The sequence below is a fragment of the Lepisma saccharinum genome, chromosome 27 (assembly GCF_977018435.1).
Source record: "Lepisma saccharinum chromosome 27, izLepSacc3.1, whole genome shotgun sequence".
In the NCBI taxonomy this organism is placed as follows: domain Eukaryota; kingdom Metazoa; phylum Arthropoda; class Insecta; order Zygentoma; family Lepismatidae; genus Lepisma; species Lepisma saccharinum.
In genome coordinates, this window is record NC_139255.1 from 6,356,329 (window position 1) to 6,379,337 (window position 23,009).

The following is a 23,009-nucleotide window of genomic DNA, read 5'->3' on the forward strand; positions in this document are numbered from 1 at the left end:
TTGAGGAACGGCTACTCTAGGAATTAACGTGTGGGCACATTAATCAGAGAAGTAGACACTTGGTACGTACAGGAAGCAAATTAATGTACGTCTCCTAAGTTCTGCTTCTTTTGGGTTACCACAATTAAAGTTACCGTACGCAGAGCCCTCTGCAGCCCGTTCGAAGAAACGGATTGCGGTGAAACTTGGTATAGATGCTATGGAGACTATGGGGAAGCTAATGCTGAAACGAAATAAATAGTTCAAATTTTCACCACCAGGTGGAAATATGGCGCTTATAATTAAATTTCCTCTAATTTTGAGGGGACAGAATTAAACTGGTCCTAATTTTGAGGGGGCGGAATTGAACGAAGCCTAATTTTGAGGGCCTGGAATCAAACCTGGTGCTTAACTTTGGTGGCAAGAGACTCCAAAAGTTTTCCATTTCATAAAAATAACATCCAGGATTATTTTCTAAATAACTGTGACGTTTGTGAAATTACAAATATTACTCTTTATTACTTTGCTCCTAACTTGTAAATTTTAATAAATCCGAAAATTTGGGTGGTGCAAGCGCCCCCCTTGCCCCCAGGAAGTTACGCCTATGTTAGTCACGTAAATACAGAAAGTATTAATTCGGTTTTCTTCCAAGAGACGTAGTTCTCAGGTGTTTGTCCTTTGCCAGCTTCTTGAACAGCACGAACTCGATAAGCTGTTACAGTCACTGTAAAGCACTTACGATAGAGATTTCCTAAGACTTTAAGTTGAAGATTATTCCAGCCGCACGTACACACGCACTCCTTCCACAGCTGCAGGAGAAAGCAGATTGGCAACAAAGCACTTTATGTTCTATATAGCGAGATACGTTTCTATCGCATAAGCTTCCGGCAGGGGTGCCCACAAGGGCGCAGGATGTGCCATCGAAATTTTTGAGTGGGATTATTTCCCTTCAAATAATATAAAATTCAACATTTATATATTTTTCCAAGATATATATATGTAAAAATTTTACACCTTAAATGCACCATATTTAATCCATTACATGAAGAAAACAAAGTGTTTAAGGGTGTTATCGAAGGAGGGGGGGTGTAGTTCTTGGGGGGATTCTGAATCAAACGTTGGGGGGGGGGGACAATATCGAACTCTAGGTCTTAGATTATGGCGGGTATTTAGTTAGAAGGAGATTGAGCATTACATTGAAGGGGGTATCCAATTCTTGTGTATTACTATTGTTTTAGATTGTTGCAAAATTTTTGGGTGGAGACTGAGAATCAATTTTTTGGAGGAGGCAATATCCACTCTTCAATATCAACAGTATGTCTAAAATTGGTTTGGAAATTATGGTGGTAGGATTGAGTATTAAATTTAAAGGGGGAGATAGGAAGCTTTTGATAAAGTGTTAAATCTTAGGTTGTCAAGAAATTTGTGTAGTCAAGAGAGAGTTCGAACATTAATTTTTGAAGACTGTATTTAGCGACGTTTAGACCCCGAACGTGCCAAAAGAGAAGCTGGAAAGACTAATTAATTATCTCGGGATCCTAAGAAAGTATTGACACACCATTAAATTAATTTTCTTGAAAGCCTGAAAAGAGATGGATATAAAAATTTTCTTGCTTGCTTCGCTCGCAGTGCTGTGTTGCAAGATTGCGTGTTTCTATGTCGCTTTGCAGAGGTGAAAGTGAAGTTTTATACTATAGGTACATTACAAGACATAAGCGATATTCTCGATATTCATTAATAAGTGTTGGTATACTGCTTAATTGAGCATCATTTCGAACGAAAATATATCGAATCCGCATTTCTAACTCACGTCAGAGAAAAATTTTACTTTAACAAGTTAAATTTGCACTGAAGATAAAATCCACGTAATTATTGTTATGGGTTACTAAAATAATTATATTTACCCCAAGAAAACGGGGGAGGGGGAGTTCTTTGAAAGAGGAACCGTATTATATTACCGTCCTGAGCTTTACTTTCTGGGGATTACTATATGGGTTGAGTGCGCGAATAATATAATTTCGGGCGGACGCATGACATGGTTTTGGGGGGGATTGCGCCATTGGCCTTGGGGGGGGGGGGGGGGTGGATGGGCACCCCTGGCTGCCGGTATCCTTAAAATACTGTCAGTCGGGAACACCGTAGGTTTGTGAGGAAGTAGTGAACTAAACACAGGGCCATGAAAATAGACGGCTGGGCAGAATTGCGCTGGTGCCACATGTGGGAAAAGCAAAGCGAGAGCGGGACAAAAGACGCTGGTTCCCGCGCACTGTGTGGCAACGTCAACCGGGCAGCGTTGCCTAGTTCGAGCGTCTGACCTTTCGAACAAGTACTGTCAGTTTGTATCATATGGATGACAAAGACCAACTCTACAACGAGATCTTTCATTTTCTTAAACCTCCGAACACATGGTTGTGCTCCGACGTGGCAACAACGCGAAATTCTATCACCCGCCTAATTTCATGGTCGTGCGTTTAGGGCAGCCCCGTAATTAGGTATTTTGGTGCTCTAGACAAGATTGTAGTTTTGAGCCGTCCCTCTTTCTCCCGTACTACCAAGCACCTATATTTTATATACTTCCTTCGATATATTCTTCTTATGTCAAGGATTGTGACATTTACATCCTACAACTTTTCTAAATGAGGAAATAAATAAAATTTCATTAGAAAAAATAATACAAGTTGCATTTAAAGATTCGTTGCTTGCATTCTTGATTTTCTTAAAGTTTAGCACATCTTCATATTTCAATTATGTCTTAAGTGTTTGAAGAACATTTTTAAAAACGTACAATTACTACCAGATTATGATAAACAATCATTATTATGCTCAGAATATACAGGGTGTTACTAAAGTTCGTTTCCTACGCTTAGGAGGTGATTCTTCAAATGTGAAAATAAACACAACAGTTCATGTGACGAAATGCCGAAAACGGCACCCATTCGGAGTTATTGAAGTGGGAAAAAGTGGGAAAATTATGTTTACAAGCAAATAGTGGCACAACGGCCAACCATATGACCGCGGCGAAGGGCGATCCACATATCACTTTCCATGGATAACACATCTCGCTAAACCCTTCCCCCCCCCCCGACTTCAACAGACCCATTCGCTTCCTTTCGGGAATCCCTTGCGCATCAACTTCACACATCTGCCATGTGCTTTTTTGAATAGAGCATGCCGCATTTCTTTGTGGAACGCCCTTCGCCGCGGTCATATGGTTGGCCGTTGTGCCACTATTTGCTTGTAAACATAATTATCACACTTTTTCCCACTTCAATAACTCCGAATGGGTGCCGTTTTTGGCATTTCGTCACATGAACTTTTGTGTTTATTTTCCCTTGTAGAATCACCTCCTAAGCGTAGGAAACGAACTTTAGTAACACCCTATATATATCCATTTTTGTTTTTCTGACGTCATGATCTATCAATTTTTGTGTTCAGGAATTCTACGAAACAGATTTATCCAATCACGATACTCGAATGTTGGATTGCACAAACTAGATTTAGCTTTGAATGGCGCCCTCTCTGTATGACGCCCTAGGCTTCCGTCCCCTTAGCCTACCCCTCGTTACGAAACTGTATTAGGGTATCTTTGGGAAATCATTTCTTGTAGTACATCTGAATAGGTGCAAAATTATGGTCGGGTAAGGGGAAAAAAGGTTCAGAAAATGTTTTCAAAAAGGTACTGATAAAATTCCTGTATTCAATGCTCTCTTTTTCTGCGCCTTCTGTATGTATATAATGAGCGCGGACCGCGTAGAGAACTGTGGTTCTGCTGAATAGGTTTTGTTGAAGTTTGTGTTTTCTCTCGCGGGTTTTTCTACATTATCTTGGTAAGTATTGAAGCTGCAGTGATTATATTATACCATTTTATAGATCTCGTTATGTTCTACAAAATGAGACTATATGATTTTATATAGCTGCTCAAGAAGAGTTAAAATCATTTATTTTCTGTCCAATTTTTTTAACAAAACAATATAGAAAGGGAAGGAAAAAGGTGAAAAATGTGCTAATCTCACAAAAAGGTACAAAAAGGTGCAACAAAGTTTGACTTGATTTTATGTCCTAAAATACACATCTCATACGATCGGTATGACAATGGTTTTGGAAAGGTGGTGCACCGTAAAATTCGTTCCTTAGAAATCACAATTTAGATCAACGAACAACAAGAATCTATCGACAGACGTGTTTATTCAGATATCACCTCTTCGAGTGTTGATAATTTAGAATTCGCTACATTAAGTGGCCGTTGCCGGCCCCCGTGGCAGAGTGGTTAGCATATCGCGCTACGACGCCAGGGGTCCCGGGCGGGGCATGGATGTTTGTGTCAATTCATCAATTTCATCATATCACCTCTCATCGCCATCTTCGCAAATTAGCCAAAAGTGGCGCAAAAAACGAAGTAAAATAAAGCAAAGTCAATCAATCAATTGCGTGGCCGTTAAATAATGGATCCCACTTTAAACTGCAAGTCCAGTCCCGATGAGCCTATTTGCGAATAAAGTTGACTTAAAACTTCATGCTTGTTGACAGTGGCGGCGATTAGGGGTAGCGTGGGGGCAGTTGGCCTTCACTTTTTGCCTCTTTCGCCCTCGAACTATGCTAAACCTAATCTACCAAGGGAAAGTAAACTATCCTTGCCCCCCCCCCCCCGAGTTTTGGAACCTAATCACCGCCACTGCTCGTTGATGTTCAAGCAAAGCAACTATAAACACCCATCTCTTCTCTTTGGTAGTACACAAGCGGATCGGGATCCGAAAAATCCGGATCCAAAAGTTCCGGATCTGGATTCGGATCCGAAAGTTCCGCATCTGGATCCGGATCCGGATCGGAGAGTTTCGTATCTCAATCTCATTATAATATTACCACACCTTAAAAGGTATTACGATCTTCGATTACAAAGAAATTTTTCATTACTTAGTCCTACAAGATTTATTTTCAAGTGTTGTTCCTAAAATACTTTGCTACGCATCGGCTAACACACTCGTGCACAAAAATAATCTTACTTGTTTAACATAAAATGTAAGAGGTGATTTTGTAAGTGCCATTGAAACGAATATGTATTCATTCGAATGTATTGGAAATGGAAACACACATAAATGTGAGACATTCCATTTCAGGATGAAACCTTTAACACATTTAACAAGATATAAATGTTATACAAAAATTATGCAATTGTTCTACAGTTACAGTTTTAAAAATTAAAATAAAACATTATAAAATATGCAGTGTTATATAATTACAAAGTGTAAGACTGACAATAAGTGTATTAATTACAAATCGCGCGCGCACACTATATATATATATATATATATATATATATATATATTAGAAGGTAACAATATGTTATAAACACATTCTTACTTTCCAAAGAAGCGCTCATGTGAGATGGCCAAACGGATCCGGTTCCGAAAATTCAGGATCCTAAGGATCCGGAACCAACCAGATCCGGATTTCGGATCCGCCGGAATCCGGATCTGGCCATCACACGATACAAAGATTGATTGATTTCGTGTTTCAAGTCCACTTTATGCACAGTAAGGCTAATCCGGACTTGACCTACAGTTTAAAGTGGGATCCAAAGAACTATGTGGCTCCACAGGGGAATCGACCCCGGGACCTGATTACAAGGCGGCAACGCTAACACTGCGCCATCGGGAGGACCCCACGGTGCTAAGAAATCTGAGTTATTGCTGTCAAGAATTGTAAGCCAAGAAATGTTTAGAAAGGGCTATCTGTGTTGGCCATTGATGCTAAAATGGTCTCTGACACGGATTCTGTTTTGCCTGCGGTTTCTGTGGTATTATACGAGCGGCTTTCACAATATTACTGCTGGTCACTAGATGGTGCGGTTTTCGTTATGTTTCTAATGTTCCTTTAGTACATTTTGCGGCGAGAGTACGAAGCTAAATTTACAGGAACAAATGCGCAGATTATTCGTGACAAGTTTCAAGGCCAATTTCCAAGGATTTAGCACACGGTTCTGTGACCAATTGTGTTAATAAGATGAGTAATATAGATTCAAGTATTATAATATGCATTATTAACATATTTTAAGACAAATATGAAGAGCAGAACGAGTTAAGATTGAATGTACATCCGAGACTAGAATGAGAATGTAGTTTTGATACCGAGAAGAGACAGAACGAGACGTAGATTAAAAGCTGACTGGCTTCTCCGTTCGCAAAAAGGGACGGTTCCACCCCTATTTTCAATTTTTTTTTGGATCCAGGATTTACACGAGATGTCAAGTGGGGCCTGGCTAGGAAAAGCAAAAATATATTCCGAGGGCGCCAGTAAGCTTTTTTTATGGGGGGTTGGGCAGAGTAAGATTTCATATCTTAAATTTCTGTCACAGTAACTTATATTTTACCTATTATTATTATTATTATTATTATTGCTGTTGTTTTACAAGTCATAAAATCCAAACTGAATAGAAAATAAGGCGTTGTAGACAAGTTCATACTTGAGCACACTATTTAAATCGAAACCTTTCTTTTCTGCCACTTTTGGCTAATCGCGAAGGTTAGGATGAGTGTTGATATGATGCAATTGATAAAGGTACACTCACAAAGAACACACTTGCCCATGCCGGGATACCAACACTGAACCTCTGGTGTCGTAGCGTGATATATGCCCCTTGTTGACAAGTTCAAACCCGAGTCCACTATTTCAATACAAACTGGATTCTTCTTGCTTCCTTTCTATAAATCTATTGCTTGAAATGTTGATGATCAGTTCTTTGTCTCTTTGTAATTTTTCACGGTGCACAGATAGCAAATAGAGACCACTTAATCCACTCGCTTGCATGGTACATCTAAACCATGTTTTTACGCACGGAAGAATACTGTAAAACAAATTTTAAATTTATTTCTAACTAACTGATTGCCCGGGTATTTATTTATCCCAATCTCTCTTAAAGTTGTCCGTGGGAGAAACATGGCAATTTCAAATCCATTTGGTCGTGATCGAGAGAGCAAGTCTGTCTGTCTCTCTCTCTCTCATTGTCATCGTGAATGTCGCCAATTAGCTTAGCGACTCCGAAAACTATGGATTCCACACTAAAGTAGGTCATTTTTGACATTTTATTTTTCACCCCCTCTCGCCCCCCATGACGAAAGGTGATGAACTTGAATTTGAACGGCATTCCTAGTGTCACTATTGATCTTAGCGACCCCGAAAACTATGGATTCCACACCAATATCGGTAGTTTTCGATCATTTTTACATGCCACCCCCTTCCCACCCCCACCCCTAGGGGTGCCAGGGGTATCTTACCCCCACAGTATTTCTTTCCAGATTGTACGTCATATGTGTACCAAGTTTGGTTGAAATTGCTCCAGGCGTTCGAGAGTTTGACCGGAACAAACATACACACATACACATATACACATATACATCCATTTTTATATATATAGAAAATATGCAACGCCTCATGAATTGTCAACGTCAGATTCCGACTTTTCGAGATTCGAACAATCGAGAAATTTCAAAGGATCTTGTTTACAAGTTGTTTAATTCTTGATTTTTCCTGTACTACACACTATCGGAAATTACTTGAAATTATATGTTTTTATTCCAGAAGTGCAAATACACTCACTTGAAGGGAAAATTGTGGGTATACTCTGTCCAGGCCATCTCTGGAGGAAGTCTCTGGTCATGTAGTGACGCGAACACGTGAGACAGAAACGGGATTACGCTGAGGAGGAAGCGACTGCAGTTATGAGTCTTCGCAGCAGTGTGTACTGCTTAGCTCTGCCCACTCGATTTCCTCCCCTTCTATGCCGCTATGCAAGGCCTTGCTCCAGAGAGAAGCCGAGAAAGAGTATTAAATTAGAAATTTCAAAAATTTCCCATTGGGAAATTTTAGTCCCGAAGATCAGGAAATTTCCTTCTCAATAACGCTCGGACCAAGAAATTTCCATCCTGCACACTGACGTAAGAAGAGGAGAAGTGATGGGGCTCCATAATATCAACATTTTCTAGGAAAAGTCAAAGTTTTAAGGGGCAAACTCCCCTCGAAATACCAATCCATTGCAAAGTGATCCTACCACTCAAAAAGTAAAATTAGTCCAAATACTATTTAAAGAGCATTAAACTTAAAACTTTAGCTTTAGCTTAGTACGGGACACTAAATAGTTACTACAGTAGACTCTCGATTATCCGAGCTAATTGGGACCGAGACTACCTCGGATATGGAGAAACTCGGATAATACGGAGATAATGTGCTAATAGGTCGTTAATGACAAAACAACACTTAAAACTGTATAGTAATTATTTATTACTAGTACAATATAAATGAGAAGATTACTTTTTCAAAAAGTCTTTCATAGTTTTTTGACTGCTCATATTCACTTTCTTCATCGTTTTTCGCGCTAAACCACTGCCCCCGCGCACAATTTGACTCAGCCACTTTTCAATGTCCTTCCACTTACGTCTCCAATCTCCAGCAGTCACTTTTTTAATAGACTCACCTTTATCCAACCTTTTTATTGCGTTTAATTTTGTTTCCAGAGAAACCACACACCTTTTCCGTTTGCCACTCATATTATACAGGGTGTCCACAAAGTCCTGCTACCGTTACAATGAAACTTAACTTCTAAACTATATGAGATAAATACATGCAGTTTTTTGCAACGTGTTCTACAACTCTCAAAGTTTTATTTACAATTACAACACTTCAACCTGTTCGAGAACTTCTGCAATCCGTGTTTCTTCTCCTCATTGGTCTCTAGATGTGAGGGACCTTTTGGATAGACATTTCCCTGGGAGATGGATTATTGGCCGCAATGGACCAATCTCCTGGCCACTGCGCTCCCCTGATATCACTCCCTTGGATTTTTTCCTTTAGGGGTACGTCAGGGATCATGTCTACGAAACCCCTGTTCCAGATCTTGTCACACTTCGTACACGGATTGCAGAAGTTCTCGAACAGGTTGAAGTGTTGTAATTGTAAATAAAACTTTGAGAGGTGTAGAACACGTTGCAAAAAACTGCATGTATTTATCTCATATAGTTTAGAAGTTAAGTTTCATTGTAACGGTAGCAGGACTTTGTGGACACCCTGTATATTACTAGCTTAGAATAGGCCTACACAGATTTAAACACCACGGTAACAATCGGATACACCGACAATGGAACGAACACGTGCATCGCGGACGGTGACTTGATTCCAACTTACTAGTAGTAAACAAACAAGGGGGGGTGTTATGAAGCGCGATGTTTTCCAATCACTCCCTCGGTTAACCCTGAGCCTCGGTTAATCGGGACTCTGTTAATCGCGAGTCTACTGTATTTTGATGTTTACATGCCCTTGAATGGCTTTAAGAATTCAGATTAACAAAGAGAAGTGAAAAATGTGATAAAGGTTGTCTTTTTACATTAAGATTTAAGTATATAAGCGATGCTCAATAAATTTATAATTCTCACAAATAAATTTAGTTATTATTAAACTTTATTAGTTGCGGAGTTTGTTTTCCCCTTTCATATTGTTCAGTTAAAGTATTAGGTGAGTAATATGGTATTAAATGGAGTTAAATAATGAAGTATTTACATAGGTCACACTCGGAACTTTTTAAAAAAAAATAATAACAGTAAAAATAAAAATGCTTTCATTGGAATAAAAGACATGAGATGAAAGGTTGCAATCTACATCCCCCCCCAAGAAATATGATGGATAAAGAAGTTGTAAAAATACGCAGTTTTTTCAAGATTTGTGGTGGTAGGTGAAGCTTTTACCGCCGTGTGAGTCACACCCGGAACTCCTGTTATTCTTGAATTGTCCAAAAACAACGTTGTTCACAGACCTCACTCTTCAGGACAGTAACAATGTCGTCATTCTGAAACTATAACGATGATATGGATAAGCTCAATGTCTTTGTTCACAAAATATTTAGATTTGAAACGTGTAATTGTCACACCCGGAACTCATGGATTGGCCCAAATATTAATTTAGAATTGCACAAATAAAACCTGGAAACGAATGTAATTTCTTCGTTCCATATTGCTTGCTTGAAAGAGGTTACAGAACAATGGGTGAATTGGATGAAGTCTAGGCATTCATTCTGATTATTTGTATATTGTTATCAGTGATGTGCGTCTACGCGTAAACAACGATAGTCTACATTCTACACGTGGACTATTTTATACACGTAGATTACGTAATCTATGTAAACAACATGGCGAAAGGCGATAACTTAGCAAAGGGCGCCGTGGAATAAAAAAAAAATTATACTGCGTATCAGTTGCTGATGTGTGAGGAGAACCTTTCGTACTATTTCTTTAAAATTCGAACAATTTCTCACCTAGGAAGAAACCTAATATAGGAAATATTTTAGTGTTTCATGGAGAAAAGATCACTTTTGCCTCACGACTGCCATCTGTTGTTGTTTTTTGCATACTATTTATCTTCTTCCATAGTTTGTAATAGAAGAGAAGAGAAATTTTGTTGTAAATAGGGTTCTTTTCATTTCGTTAGGAAACAATATAGTTGAAAATGTCACTTTCCTTTCATGAAAGCCTTGAAAATTAATTTTAATTCACTTTAGATTGTCTACGTAGTCTATGTAAACTACAACCCTATGTAATCTATGCGTAGATTACGTGTAGACAACGCATGTAGACGTAAACTTATAGTCTACGGCACATCACTGATTGTTATCCACCACAAAGCCGAGTTTCAGAATGAATGGCTGCTTTCAGCACGAAGCACAATCCGTCTACTAACGTCACGACGTTCGGCACGTCACATGTAAATTCTATTTCATATTCTCCCTTACATGCAAAAAACCCATCACCATATTTTCATTGACATGTTGAAGTTCAGAATATCCGAACATGAACAAAATCGATGTGATTTTTTTTTCTATTTAATATTGAACATTCAATACATCAAACATGTGGTAAAGAGTGTTCAAAATACCATTTTGACCATATTGTTTATATTATAAATCCTTTATCCACAATATAAGAACTTGATTAATTCGTTCCCGAGATGTACCTATTTTAAAATGTTTCATGGATAAGTGATATTTTTAAAATTCTCTATCGAACACGATTGATTTTTATCAAAGACCCTTGCAGGATGAATTTATAATGTAGAATTCGCACCTCATCAACAATTATCAAATTCCGAAAGATCTAGAGTCAACATTTACCTGATGTGATGCGGAATAGTTTTTTAAAAATGTTTTCATATAATTTCCCTGCCCTTAATTCCTTTAAAGTCAATTACATCACAATTATTTTGCAGAACAAAATCATATGTGTAAATGTCAGCCTGTATATTAATTGATTTCATGCAAAGGGACGAATCAGGTGCCTGCAGCCTCGTATCACCCCTTGCTTTCGTTTTGAAGCCAGTGGGCGGAGCTTAAGTTTGTCTGCGTAAGATGGCCGCATCTACTTCAATCAATGACTTCAACAGACAGAAGAACATCGCATCGGCTGCTGCAAGCGCACGAGGCTGGAAGGAGCATGGAAGTAGGCTGCAACTACAAACGAAAACTCGAGGTCTACTTTACACTTAAATACTACAAAACAAACTTTCTTATGGAATATTATTCCTTCAGGTTTCCTGTCGCTTCTGTTAGTACAGCCGTGTGTTGAGCAAGCACCATTGCTTCCTAAATCTTATTCAAAAGTACACAAAATTACATGCCTTCTTACGGCGTCTTCGAATGTTTTGGTCTGACGTCTTCGGTTCTGTCACGTGACCTGCTTCAGAAAAATCGCGCTAGGCTTACTCCTCTCCCTTCATACCTCCATGGAACGAATAATACGACTGAATGATAAGTCAACATATTGAATATGTAAACACTATGATAATTAATACAATCAGAGAAGAATCAAAATTCAGCTGTGACATACCATACTGTTAAGCGAGCAATGGGAATTCCAAACATCAAATGGATCATGCACATATAGCGATGCGCATTAGTAATATCAGGTTACTTCGTCAAACGTGGTTAGTCACAGGGATGAGATGACTTCGTCACACGATAGAATGAACAAATGACAAACGCGCCACGGGCTTCAGGATTTGAGTAGTTGTAATATCGATGTATAGGAGTCTAGATATTATCTCTTTAGTCTATGGATATGTTAGTTACCTATTAATCGTGTTTGTTTTTATGTGACTCTCGGATGTTTTACTTGTGTTCTAAAGTTTTTGTGCAGCAACGCTGATGTAAAATAAATTGGGAGGGATTGACTTTGTATACATCCCCACATAGATACTCCTGGGTTCGATATCCGGTGGAGGCACATAGTGGTAGTCGTTTCGATCCCACTTTAAACTGTAGGTCCAGTCCCGATTAGCCTTACTGTGCATAAAGTAGACTTTACTTGAAACACCAATATATGTATGGGTGTGTGTGTGTGTGTGTGTGTGTGTGTATAGGCTATGTATATAGGTATATTAACCATCGCTATTATATATATATACTGTATATATTCTTAACTGGGGTTAGTTCACTCTGAAACAAAAACCACTGTTTACCGTTAGCTACTACGCGCTGAAACATTAATATTCATGTTTTGTTGTTAGAGGGCTGACCCATACAGCACATGTTCGCTTTGTTTTGGCGCCAGTTATAGATTATCTTTACACGCAAAGATACAAATTTTCGTGTAGTTCGCGACCCCTAATCACTAAGCGTGGATCATGAAGATTTTCGAACCTCCATTGAACTGATAATAATCTATTTTCCTTAACAATAACACATGGCAGACAGTTTCACTGACACGAAACTATAAACAAGTGACATCCGACTTTCTTCTCTTCATTCACGCACATTCCAAGTCGACAAGCTGCGCTGCTTACTCCTGCTGATTTCTGGCCTTGAGGAATGATTTCGATTGTTCAGCATCAGGGACTTTGAAGTCTCGTCTCGTTTTGTGAGTGAGAATGCTTGCCTCGTTCTCGCCTCGGTCTCGGAAGGGCAACAGGCAGTTCCACAGAGCTTAAGCTTTGCGCCCCCTGGAGTGGAACATAAGCGAAGCGTCTTTGAGGGAAAATGACGCTTTCGTCGCTTAGCCTCCACGCTGACCTCCGTGGCAGAGTTATTAGCACAGCGTGCTACAAAGTCAGAGGTATCGGGTTCGAATCCTGTCCTGGGCATGGGGGTTCTTTGAGAGTGTTCATCAATTTCATCATATCATCCTCACCTTCGCGATTAGCGTCCTCCCCGGTTGCGCAGTGGTAGCGTCGTCGCCTTGTAATCAAGGGTGCCCCAGTTTCGATACCCGGTGGAGTCTCGTAGTGGTTCGGATCACACTTTAAACCGTAGATCCAGTCGCGATTAGCTTTTCTGTGCAAAAAGTGGGCTTAAAACAATAACTATAACAAAAACTCTACTCGATTAGCCAAAAGTGGCAGAAAAACGAATTAAAAATTTACCAAACTAAAGAAAGCCTCGCTTCCACCTCCCTGGACGCCCAAAGCGCCCTCCCCAAAGACGAAGCGGTATCGTGCTTGCCTTGTAATCAAGAGTACCCGGATTCGATACTCGCTGGAGGCACTAGTGGTTCGGGTCCTACTTACTGAGGTCCAGTCCTGATTAACCTACACGTGGACTTGTAACAAAATCTCAAACCCAAGAATTCAGCTCTCGGAGTGTATTAAATGGAATAGTAGAGGAAAACACGTGAGTGCCTTCTATGCCAGACATTGCCATCATTCAAGTAATTGGATGTCATCACTATCAATACTAACAGAATAGTATTAGTACAGATTTTAGCATCGGATCTTGTTTACTACTGTCAGTTGTAGCGTTTATCTTCACTATACTCTGGTATAGTTGAAAGTTTTCTTCCAATGTGGCGGGCAAGAGAGCAGCCAGTCCCCACCACATAGCCCAGTCAATATAGGTTTTATGTCGGGATTAATTGCGTAAAAGCTGAATTTTGGCCAGTTGTTAGAACACTAATAGTATTTCAAAATCCCAAAAGTTCCCGCCCCTCCACCCGGTGCTACCCCCCAGCGCCCCCTCCCCCACATGAATTTCGCATACTCTCAGATATTGACCGATATCTCCGTAACCAATGGTCGTAGGCAGATAATATTTTTTTAGTCTTAAACCTCATTAAATGGGCTACACAAAAGTTTCTCTTTAATTTTTTTATAATGTCGGTGGTTTTGCCGTAATTTTAATAAATAATCTTTAAAAAGTGAAATTTTTCTAGTACTTTTTCAAGTTCTTGCTTTGTAACTTTTGAACAAATTAAATGAAAAGAAATGGTTTCGAATAAAAGTTGTAGCCAAACTTATAAGCTTTAAAACTATATAAGTTTTAATGTATTTTAATTAAATATACTACAACATAAAATAAGTCAGCAAATAGAGGATAGGGCCAGAAAATGTGTGTTTTTATCACAGTCCGGCGGTTAAGTCCGGAATCATTGAGTTGGGGGCGCGGGATGGAGAAGCACCGCTGGGGGGGACGCGGACGTTTGGAATTTTAAACTCCTAGTAGTGTTCTAACAACTGTCCAAAATTCAGCTTTTACGAAATTATTCCGATGTTTTTTGCCCATCATTGATTGGGCTAACATACAAATTTATTTATTTATGCTTTGCACTTCTACAGAGGATTGAACCTCCAATTACAGAAGGCGTACACTGTGTTTGATGTAGAAATTACATGGAAATATACAAACACATATTCATTCATTCACGTACAATACATATAACATACAACATACGTAACGCATGAGATATATATATACTTATCTACATACATTTAGGCAAGAGGTTTATACGTAATTCACAAATATTGCACACTGTAAATGGTAACATTTATTTTAAACAATCTATATTCTATCAGAGTTTCTATAGCACTGAATCTATTATTCTTTTATATCTGTCAAATGGAAGTGAAAAATCTACACATTGATTGTTTGCAACAAGGATATTGTAACCGTGACACATTCTATTTATTGGTGAGTTTCTATATTTCTGAGTTTTTGAAATTTTAGAAGTTAGAATATTTCTATTACGCAGATTATTTTTTCTTATATTAAATTGTATTTGACCGAGAAAGGAGCTGTTGTCTAAGACACCATTAATTGTTTTATACAAGTACAACTATTCTAATATTTTCCTCCTATTACTAAGACTCTTAAATCCAAATATGTCAACCAGATTTTTATAATTCACGTTATTTTGTCGTGGGGACATATCATATTTTTTGTAAAACAGATACCTTAGAAACCTTTTCTGAATTCTTTCTATGCTATTTTCGTACTACCTATACATTGGAGACCAAATAACGGATGCGTATTCAAGTCTACTTCTTACTATGCTAGTATATAGAGTTGTAATACAATGTATACTCTTAAAATCTCTAGAATTCCTTATATAAAACCTAATGATTTGTAGTCCTTATTTACCATATATGATATGTGTTCTTTGGAGGTCAAAGCAGAATCAATGAAAACACCAAGATCTTTGATTAGGTTCACCTCTGGAAGTAATTTACCACAAATTGAATATGTACACCTCAAATTATTTCTTTTATTTGTTGTTTCCATAAAGTAGCATTTATTTGTATTAAATGTGAGATCATTTAAGCAGCTCCAATCATATAGTTTCTCTATATTTTCTTTGAGATCTATTGTACCGTCTAGACCATTAATTACTTTGTACAATTTAATATCATCAGCATACAAAAGAATCTGTGAGTTCTTAACACAAGTTGGTAGATCGTTTACATACAAAATAAATAAGAGAGATCCTAGATTAGATTCTTGTGGGACACCGGAGTTTACAGTATATTCACATGATTTTGATTCTTTGCAAGTTACATATTGTCTCATATTGATCATATCTCGAAAATGTTTCACTATTCAAAGTAGAATAACTACCTAATCTTCTGTACATCGATAAAGAAAAATTTTTCTTGGAAAAAATCAGAAATGCTCCATTATTCTTCTGTCACGTGTTCCAAAACGTGGACGGGGCAAAAATATTGCGATACTCTGCTTTGAGTTTTGCCACACGTTTATACACTAGTGCTATAAATCATGCAGACAAAATCTGACTATTTTAAAAATGATTCGAGACGTGAGATCGAAGTTATATCATGATACTTGGGAGCAAAATACATACAGACTTTATTTTTTTGTATTAATTTATAGCTAGTTTTGCACGCGGTTAAGAAACAGTTTAAAAACCGCGGGGGAGTATTTGTGCACAACGTTTCGGATCAGTGTGAGCATTACAGTTAAAATATATTTCTTGAGTGTGTTTGTATAGGCGTGAGAAATACCTATACTGATCGCGGGCCCAGCTGGTGACTGATCTACTATTTGCTACACAGCTCCATCTATCCACCACCTACGTTGTATGCCTGGATAGGTGTTAACAACCTCGGTTGCAAAGTAAAAGCTGTAGAGGTAATGTCGCTCTCCCGTTACAATGTTGCCAAGCGTACGTCTGTTTTTGTCTGTTGTTTTTATTATATTGTTTGTACAGTGCTTGGTTGTTTTGTGTGTTATTTTTCAGTTTTTTTGTGTACTACTGTACAACTTTTATCCAGTAACGGGATTGATCAACTCTCTCTCTCTCTCTCCCCCCCCCCCGTTTTGCAGTACGTTTGTCAACCTGCTGAGTATCCGACGCTCAGTTGTTTCGTTCCGCCTGCAACTCTCGGTGCCATGTGACTCGAAAATGCCCGATGTCAGTCGAAGAGAATTTAACTGATCGCTGATTCGTTGTTTCCCAGCCGCCAGTTGGAAATCCGATCTGTATAATGTTATTGCTTTCTCCACGGAAATAGACCAGTCAAGGTCGTAGCTTCCCCTTGCCACCTTGCCCTCCAGGGTTGCCACACTTCTTCTAACTTGCTCAGTCGACACTTCGCGCGTTGTACGTATGCGGTTAATTCCGTTGGTCGAGATTGTTGCTCATTGGCAACACTGCAGGTGGGCGGCGTGACCTTGACTGAACTATTTTCATGGCTCTAGCTTTAGTAAATTTATATAGGGTGTAAAGCTGAAAAACTGTTTTGGCAGGACATTATGTCGGCAATAAAAAGTAAATTTAAAGATCATAGAAATACGCGAATGTGGTCCTATGTTCTTTGCCTAAAGACCCAGTCTGAGAAAAAAAACTGTGATTCCAGAACAATTCGTTTCCTGCTAACACTGACCATGTTTTGTGCTCATTTAACTTGGTCGAGATCTGATTCGTCCTTCTAACTGTTCGCTGGCAACCGTAAATTTCGGAGAGCTTTTAAGGGGATAAAAAAGGCTGTAGCTTCTGCCGTTCAACATCACAGTTGTGAAGAGAGAAAGGTTACCCGTGAGAGTGCGAGACCAACATTCCTCTCCTCAACGAAAAAGAAGAAACAGGCGAAGAAATATCCATCCCAAATGCATTCGTCTTTCAGAATAAGGTAGTGCCTTCTCTTCCCATCCTGAAACGTTCCTACAGAGTTGACGAGCTGCAGGAAAAAATGTTTTCTACATGACGCGTAAATTGCGTGTAAAAATCGCATAAAATACGTATGAAACGTAAAGTATGTAGAAAACTAGAATCAAACGTAAAAATGAAACGAAAATATGTATGGCAGTTCTCAGTGGTAGAAACAAAAGGCTTTAAAATCTTTCTTTCCGAATTTTTATGTCCTCTTATTTCGAAATTGTGCACACTAGTACATTCACACTCACATCATAATTAGCCTATGCAAGTGTATAATACGTATGAAAAAGGAATTTGAAGCTCTTACTAAAACTTTGAAACCAATCCACATAAATTGTTGTTAATCTTTGTTATGTTATAAATACAAGTATGTGCTAGTGCAAGACGTATATAAACAGGATTCTCAATTTTTAAAAATGTGTGATAGAAAAGTTCCATTTTTCAATTCTAACACCATTAAGCCTTGTTTCCATGATATGAAAAACTCAATATGCTGACCAAGACAGAAATTTATTTTATTATAAAACATAAACTAAACGTAACGTTTCAACCTTCTAGCAAGGTCTTCTTCAGACTCTGCACCAAGTACAAATGTAACAAGGTACAAAACAGGACATGACATAGAATGGGATGAGGCTAAGCAGATAGGAAGGCAGAAGAGAATACTAGTGAGACAATGGAAGGAGGCCAAGGAAATAGAGAAGAGAGGTGAAGAAGACACAATGAACTGGATTGGGTGACTGAAGATAGGCAAAGAATGGAAGAAGGTGTTAGAAAGAGTGGAAAGGACAAGAGAGAAAGAGGAGAAAAGAAGCAAGAAAAATGAAGGAAAAAGAGCGTGAGATAAAAAGTCCAACCAGATTCTAGATGGAAGAAAATATTAGCCTTTTAGGTGAAAGTGCAGTTGACAAGGGAAAGCCACCTGCTAGAATGTTCCAGAACAACTTTCTAATAGTCTGGAAGGGAGTATGGTTTGTCCTGTTTTTGTACCTTGTTACAATTGTACTTGGTGCAGAGTCTGAAGAAGACCTTGCTAGAACGTTGAAACGTTACGTTTAGTTATGTTTTTAATAAAATAAATTTCTGCCTTGGTCAGCATATTGAGTTCTTTAAATTCTGTTAGTGAGGGTGAGGACATGAGGTGGCTGTGTAAACAATCTTCAGAAGGTAATGATTTTGTGCTGAAATATGTAAGAAAATTAATGTTAAAAATGTTATGTAATTAAAGCAGTATTTATACTACAAATGTCAGAAAGAAAATGAGTTTTTTTACACCTGCTTAAAAAACTTGTTTTCTACGTGGCGTAATTTACGTAAAATACGAAACGAGTAAATTACCTTGCCAACCATGGCTGCAGGTGACCTTGGCTATTCCACACAGAAATATATACGGGGTGTCTCATAAGTAATAGCACAAACTGACACAGGTGAAAGTACACGATAATAGAAGCAAAAATGTCTCAGTAAACATGGGTCTGCAAACGAGCCGTTTTCGAGATAATGGCGAATGTGTGATTACAAGCCACCACTGACTTCATTGTTTGTAAAAAGTCGTCCTGGTTGGTAAAATGCTAAGAATGTGCGCGAATGTGTGGTTAGAAGCCGTCACTGATTGCATTTTGTAAACACCGAGTGCTTTACTCCTTGCGCGGTCCTAGGTTTGCTCTTTGTTTACAAAACAGAACATTTCGAAGAGATGGCGTTGCAATCAAACAGAACATTACGAGAGCTGACGTTGTATGGATAAAATCAGTACACAGTCTAATCGTACTGTGGGAGTCACGTCAGTTGTGCTGGACTGCGCAGTGAAAATGGAACCTTACAGCAACGAAGAGTATCCGGATATGCTTTTTGTGTATGGTTTGGCTAACGGCAATGCACGAGAGGCTGCATGCTTGTACCAAGAAAAATACCCTGCTCGAAGGTACCCCGAGAGTCGCACATTTACTAGGGTACATCAGCGCCTCAAAGAACATGGGAGCTTCGAACATGGTAGGAGAGCAAGTTCACCTGCAGGCATTACGCCTGAAGTTTACGACATGGTGTTGGAAGCAGTAGTACACTCTCCAGGAACCTTGACGAGGAGAATTGCCGAACATTTTCCAGTAAGCCGCAGTAGTGTATGGAGAATTTGACATCGCAATTCACTCTACCCTCACAACCTCCAACGAGTTCAGTGTCTCAGTGATACGGATTGTGTTCCTAGAGTGACGTTTTGTCAGTGGATGCAACAACAGGTTGTACTCAACCCTCGTTTTGCAAGTAACATTTTATTTACAGACGAAGCGAGGTTCACACGCGATGGTATTTTTAATCTCCATAATTCTCATGTGTGGAGTGTATTAACCCACATGCTGTTTAAGAGGCACCATATCAGCAACGTTTCTCATTGAATGTGTGGTTAGGGGTACTAGGTGATCGTCTCATTGGACCACATATTCTTCCAAGAAGACTCAATGAAGCGAGGTACCTTCGGTGTTTGCGGCATGATCTTCCAGGATTGCTTGAGGATGTTCCACTTGACCCACGTATGTGGTACAGTCACGGACACTGCCGGCTTGTAATGAATACATTGACTTTCCTTAGAATCGCTACAAGCCGGCAATGTCCGTGACTATACATGCATGATGGAGCACCGGCACATTTTGCTGCTGCTGTGAGACGACATCTAACACGCAGATATCATCAGAGATGGATTTGTCGAGGCGGGCCTGTACCGTGGCATCCAAGATCACCGGATCTAAATTCTTTGGATTCTTGTGTCTAGGGTCATCTCAAAAGCGAAGTGTACAACACTAACGTTGACACGGTTGAAGAACTGGAACAGAGAATTGTACATGCTTGTGACCAAATCCGAAATAAACCGTGGGTGTTCGAAAGAATTCGAAACTCAATGCGGAATCGCGTACAGTATTGCATCCAGATGGAAGGACCACACTTTGAACACCTCCTTTAACAGGTACGAGTGTACAGTAATTGTAACGTAGAACATACTAAGTAGTGCTGTGTTCCTTGTTCAAGTAAGTAGAATGTTCAATAAAAGCAATGAGATCTCCTGATTTTTCATACTGTATTATTTGTATTTTACCAACTAGGACGAGTTTACGAACACACAAGTCAGTGAAGGCTTGTACCCACACATTCGCACACATTCTTAGCATTTTAGCAACTAGGACGACGTTTAGCGACACACATTCGCGATTATCTCGAAAACGGCTTGTTTGCAGACCCATGTATACTGAGACCTTTTTCCTTCTATTATCATGTAGTTTCACCTGTGTCAGTTTGCGCTATTGCTTTTGAGACACCCTGTTTGTGTGTGTGTGTGTGTGTATATATATATATATATATATATATATATATATATATATATATATTATGATAGATAGAGAAAACTTGACTTTGTCAAATGCTCCTATCCCAATTTGAAAATTAAGTTGAATCCAATATAGCTTATCCAAGATGGCGGACGGGATACGTATCATGCGGAACGGGATGAAGTATTTGATCTCCTCGATACTGCATATGGTTCCATTCATGTACAGGGATATCTGAATACATTATATGGGTTGTTCCACAGTCTTCAATCACCCTGTGTGTGTGTGTGTGTGTTCATTTTCCTTTTTACGATGACTTGATGCCACTTTCGGTTAATCGCGACGATCAAGATGAGTGGTGATATGATGAAATTGATGAAGTGATGTTTACAAAGAAGACTCATGCACAGGTCAGGATTCGAATCTTTGACCCCTGGCGTTGTAACGCGCTTGGTAACCACTCCACAAAATTTTACTTATGTATATTACGAAATTTATACAGATACCATTCGAAAGAATAGCTCAAAGAATTTTAGCGGATGTGTAATTGTTGGCGTTAACTACAACAATAATAGATGGCATAACAATAAAGAATGAAAAAAGAAAACAATAGAAAAAAGGAACAAATCTTTCGATTGTTAATGTGTTATTGTAAATTGTATTGTTGTTAGAAGTAAATTGTGTACAGCTAGCCTGCAGTTAAACATCCCTAAATCCTCCGTGAACAAAATCCATCTGGATTTTCGGAATTTTCCAAATTAGAAACTTGAAGGAAGATGGATTTGGCGCTGCGGAAACAAAATATCTGTGTTCTGCAAGTGGCCACTGAGGTCCCCTGACATGACTGTCTTGACTTCTTCTTATGGGGTTACATAAAAAATCTTGTATACGTACCTCCACTGCCTCAAGATCTGGGAGATCTGAAACATCGTGTCATTGCCACCATCGGGACCGTCACTGTAGATACATTGGAACCCGTGTGGAATGAGAGGGAATATCGCTTTGATGTTTGCAGCGTGACACCAGGAGCACACATTGAGTGCCACTGCGGTAGGTAGTTAGGTATTTAAAGTTTTGAGTTTCTGCTTCTAATGACACCAATCTTCTATTATAAATGGATGTATGTGTGTGTGTGGATGTGTATATTTGTTTGTTCCAGCATAACTCTCGAACGCCTGGAGCAATTTCAACCAAACTTGGTACACGTATCACTTCCCATCTGGAAATAAATACTGGGGGGTAAGACACCCCTGGCACCCCTAGGGGTGGGGGTGGTAAGGGGTGACATGTAAAAATAATCGAGAACCACGGATATTAAAATCCGCACAAACAGACATCCGTGATTCTATGCAATCCCGCACAACTTTAGTGTTTCTCGGGTTGTCTAACATTCAGGCTATGTTGCGAATGGTATGTTTTCGCGAAACTCCCAATGCGGTTCAACTTCCAAGTGCATCACCTATCGGCATGGGGGGTGAGAGGGGGTGAAAAATAAAATGCCAAAAATGACCTATATTAGTGTCGAATCCATAGTTTTCGGAGTCGCTAAGCTAATTGGTGACATTGACGATCACATTTAAAGTTAGTTACATTTTACACTATAGTTAGAATTCATTATTTTTCTGTCTCATAGAAGATTGGGATAAATAAATACCCGGGCACTTCCGGGTAATCAGCTAGTTTCTTATAAATATGAGTACCGAGAGCGATGCTATATCCCTTAGTCCGCCCCGTAACACATATGTTACCAAAAAAGTATGTCCCTTGTCGCCTCTGTAACACATATGTTACAAACAGCTGTAGGTACAATTATCGAGGGTTTGCCACACTTATATTTGTATATTGAGGTTGAAACACTGACAGTTTGTTCGGAAACATGTGTTTACGAAAATTCCAAATCTCCCCTCCTTTCTCGGAATATGTCACGTGTTTGGGCTCACCCAAACACTTGTTGGCTCGATACTTGACAGACACAATGAATGCTTGGTATTTACGATGCTGTTTTCCTCCAAGCTTCCAACGCTGTGATTTAGTACTGATAAGGCACACATTCTTCTTTGTGTTTAGACCTGGTGATCCAGCCGAAAGTAGTGGCAGGGGGGTCAAGGAGAGGGGGGATTGGATGAGGTTTGGCGGTGCCAGCTTTCTGTCGCCTCTTTGTTAGAAATGCAATGAAGCTTGACGATAGCCAGACGCCAGAAGCCAGAAGCGTGAGTCTATCCAGAAGTATAGACAAAACAAAGGATTGCAAAGGCTCCCTCCCCTCCTCTGTTAGGAAAGGCCTCCCCATAAACGTTCA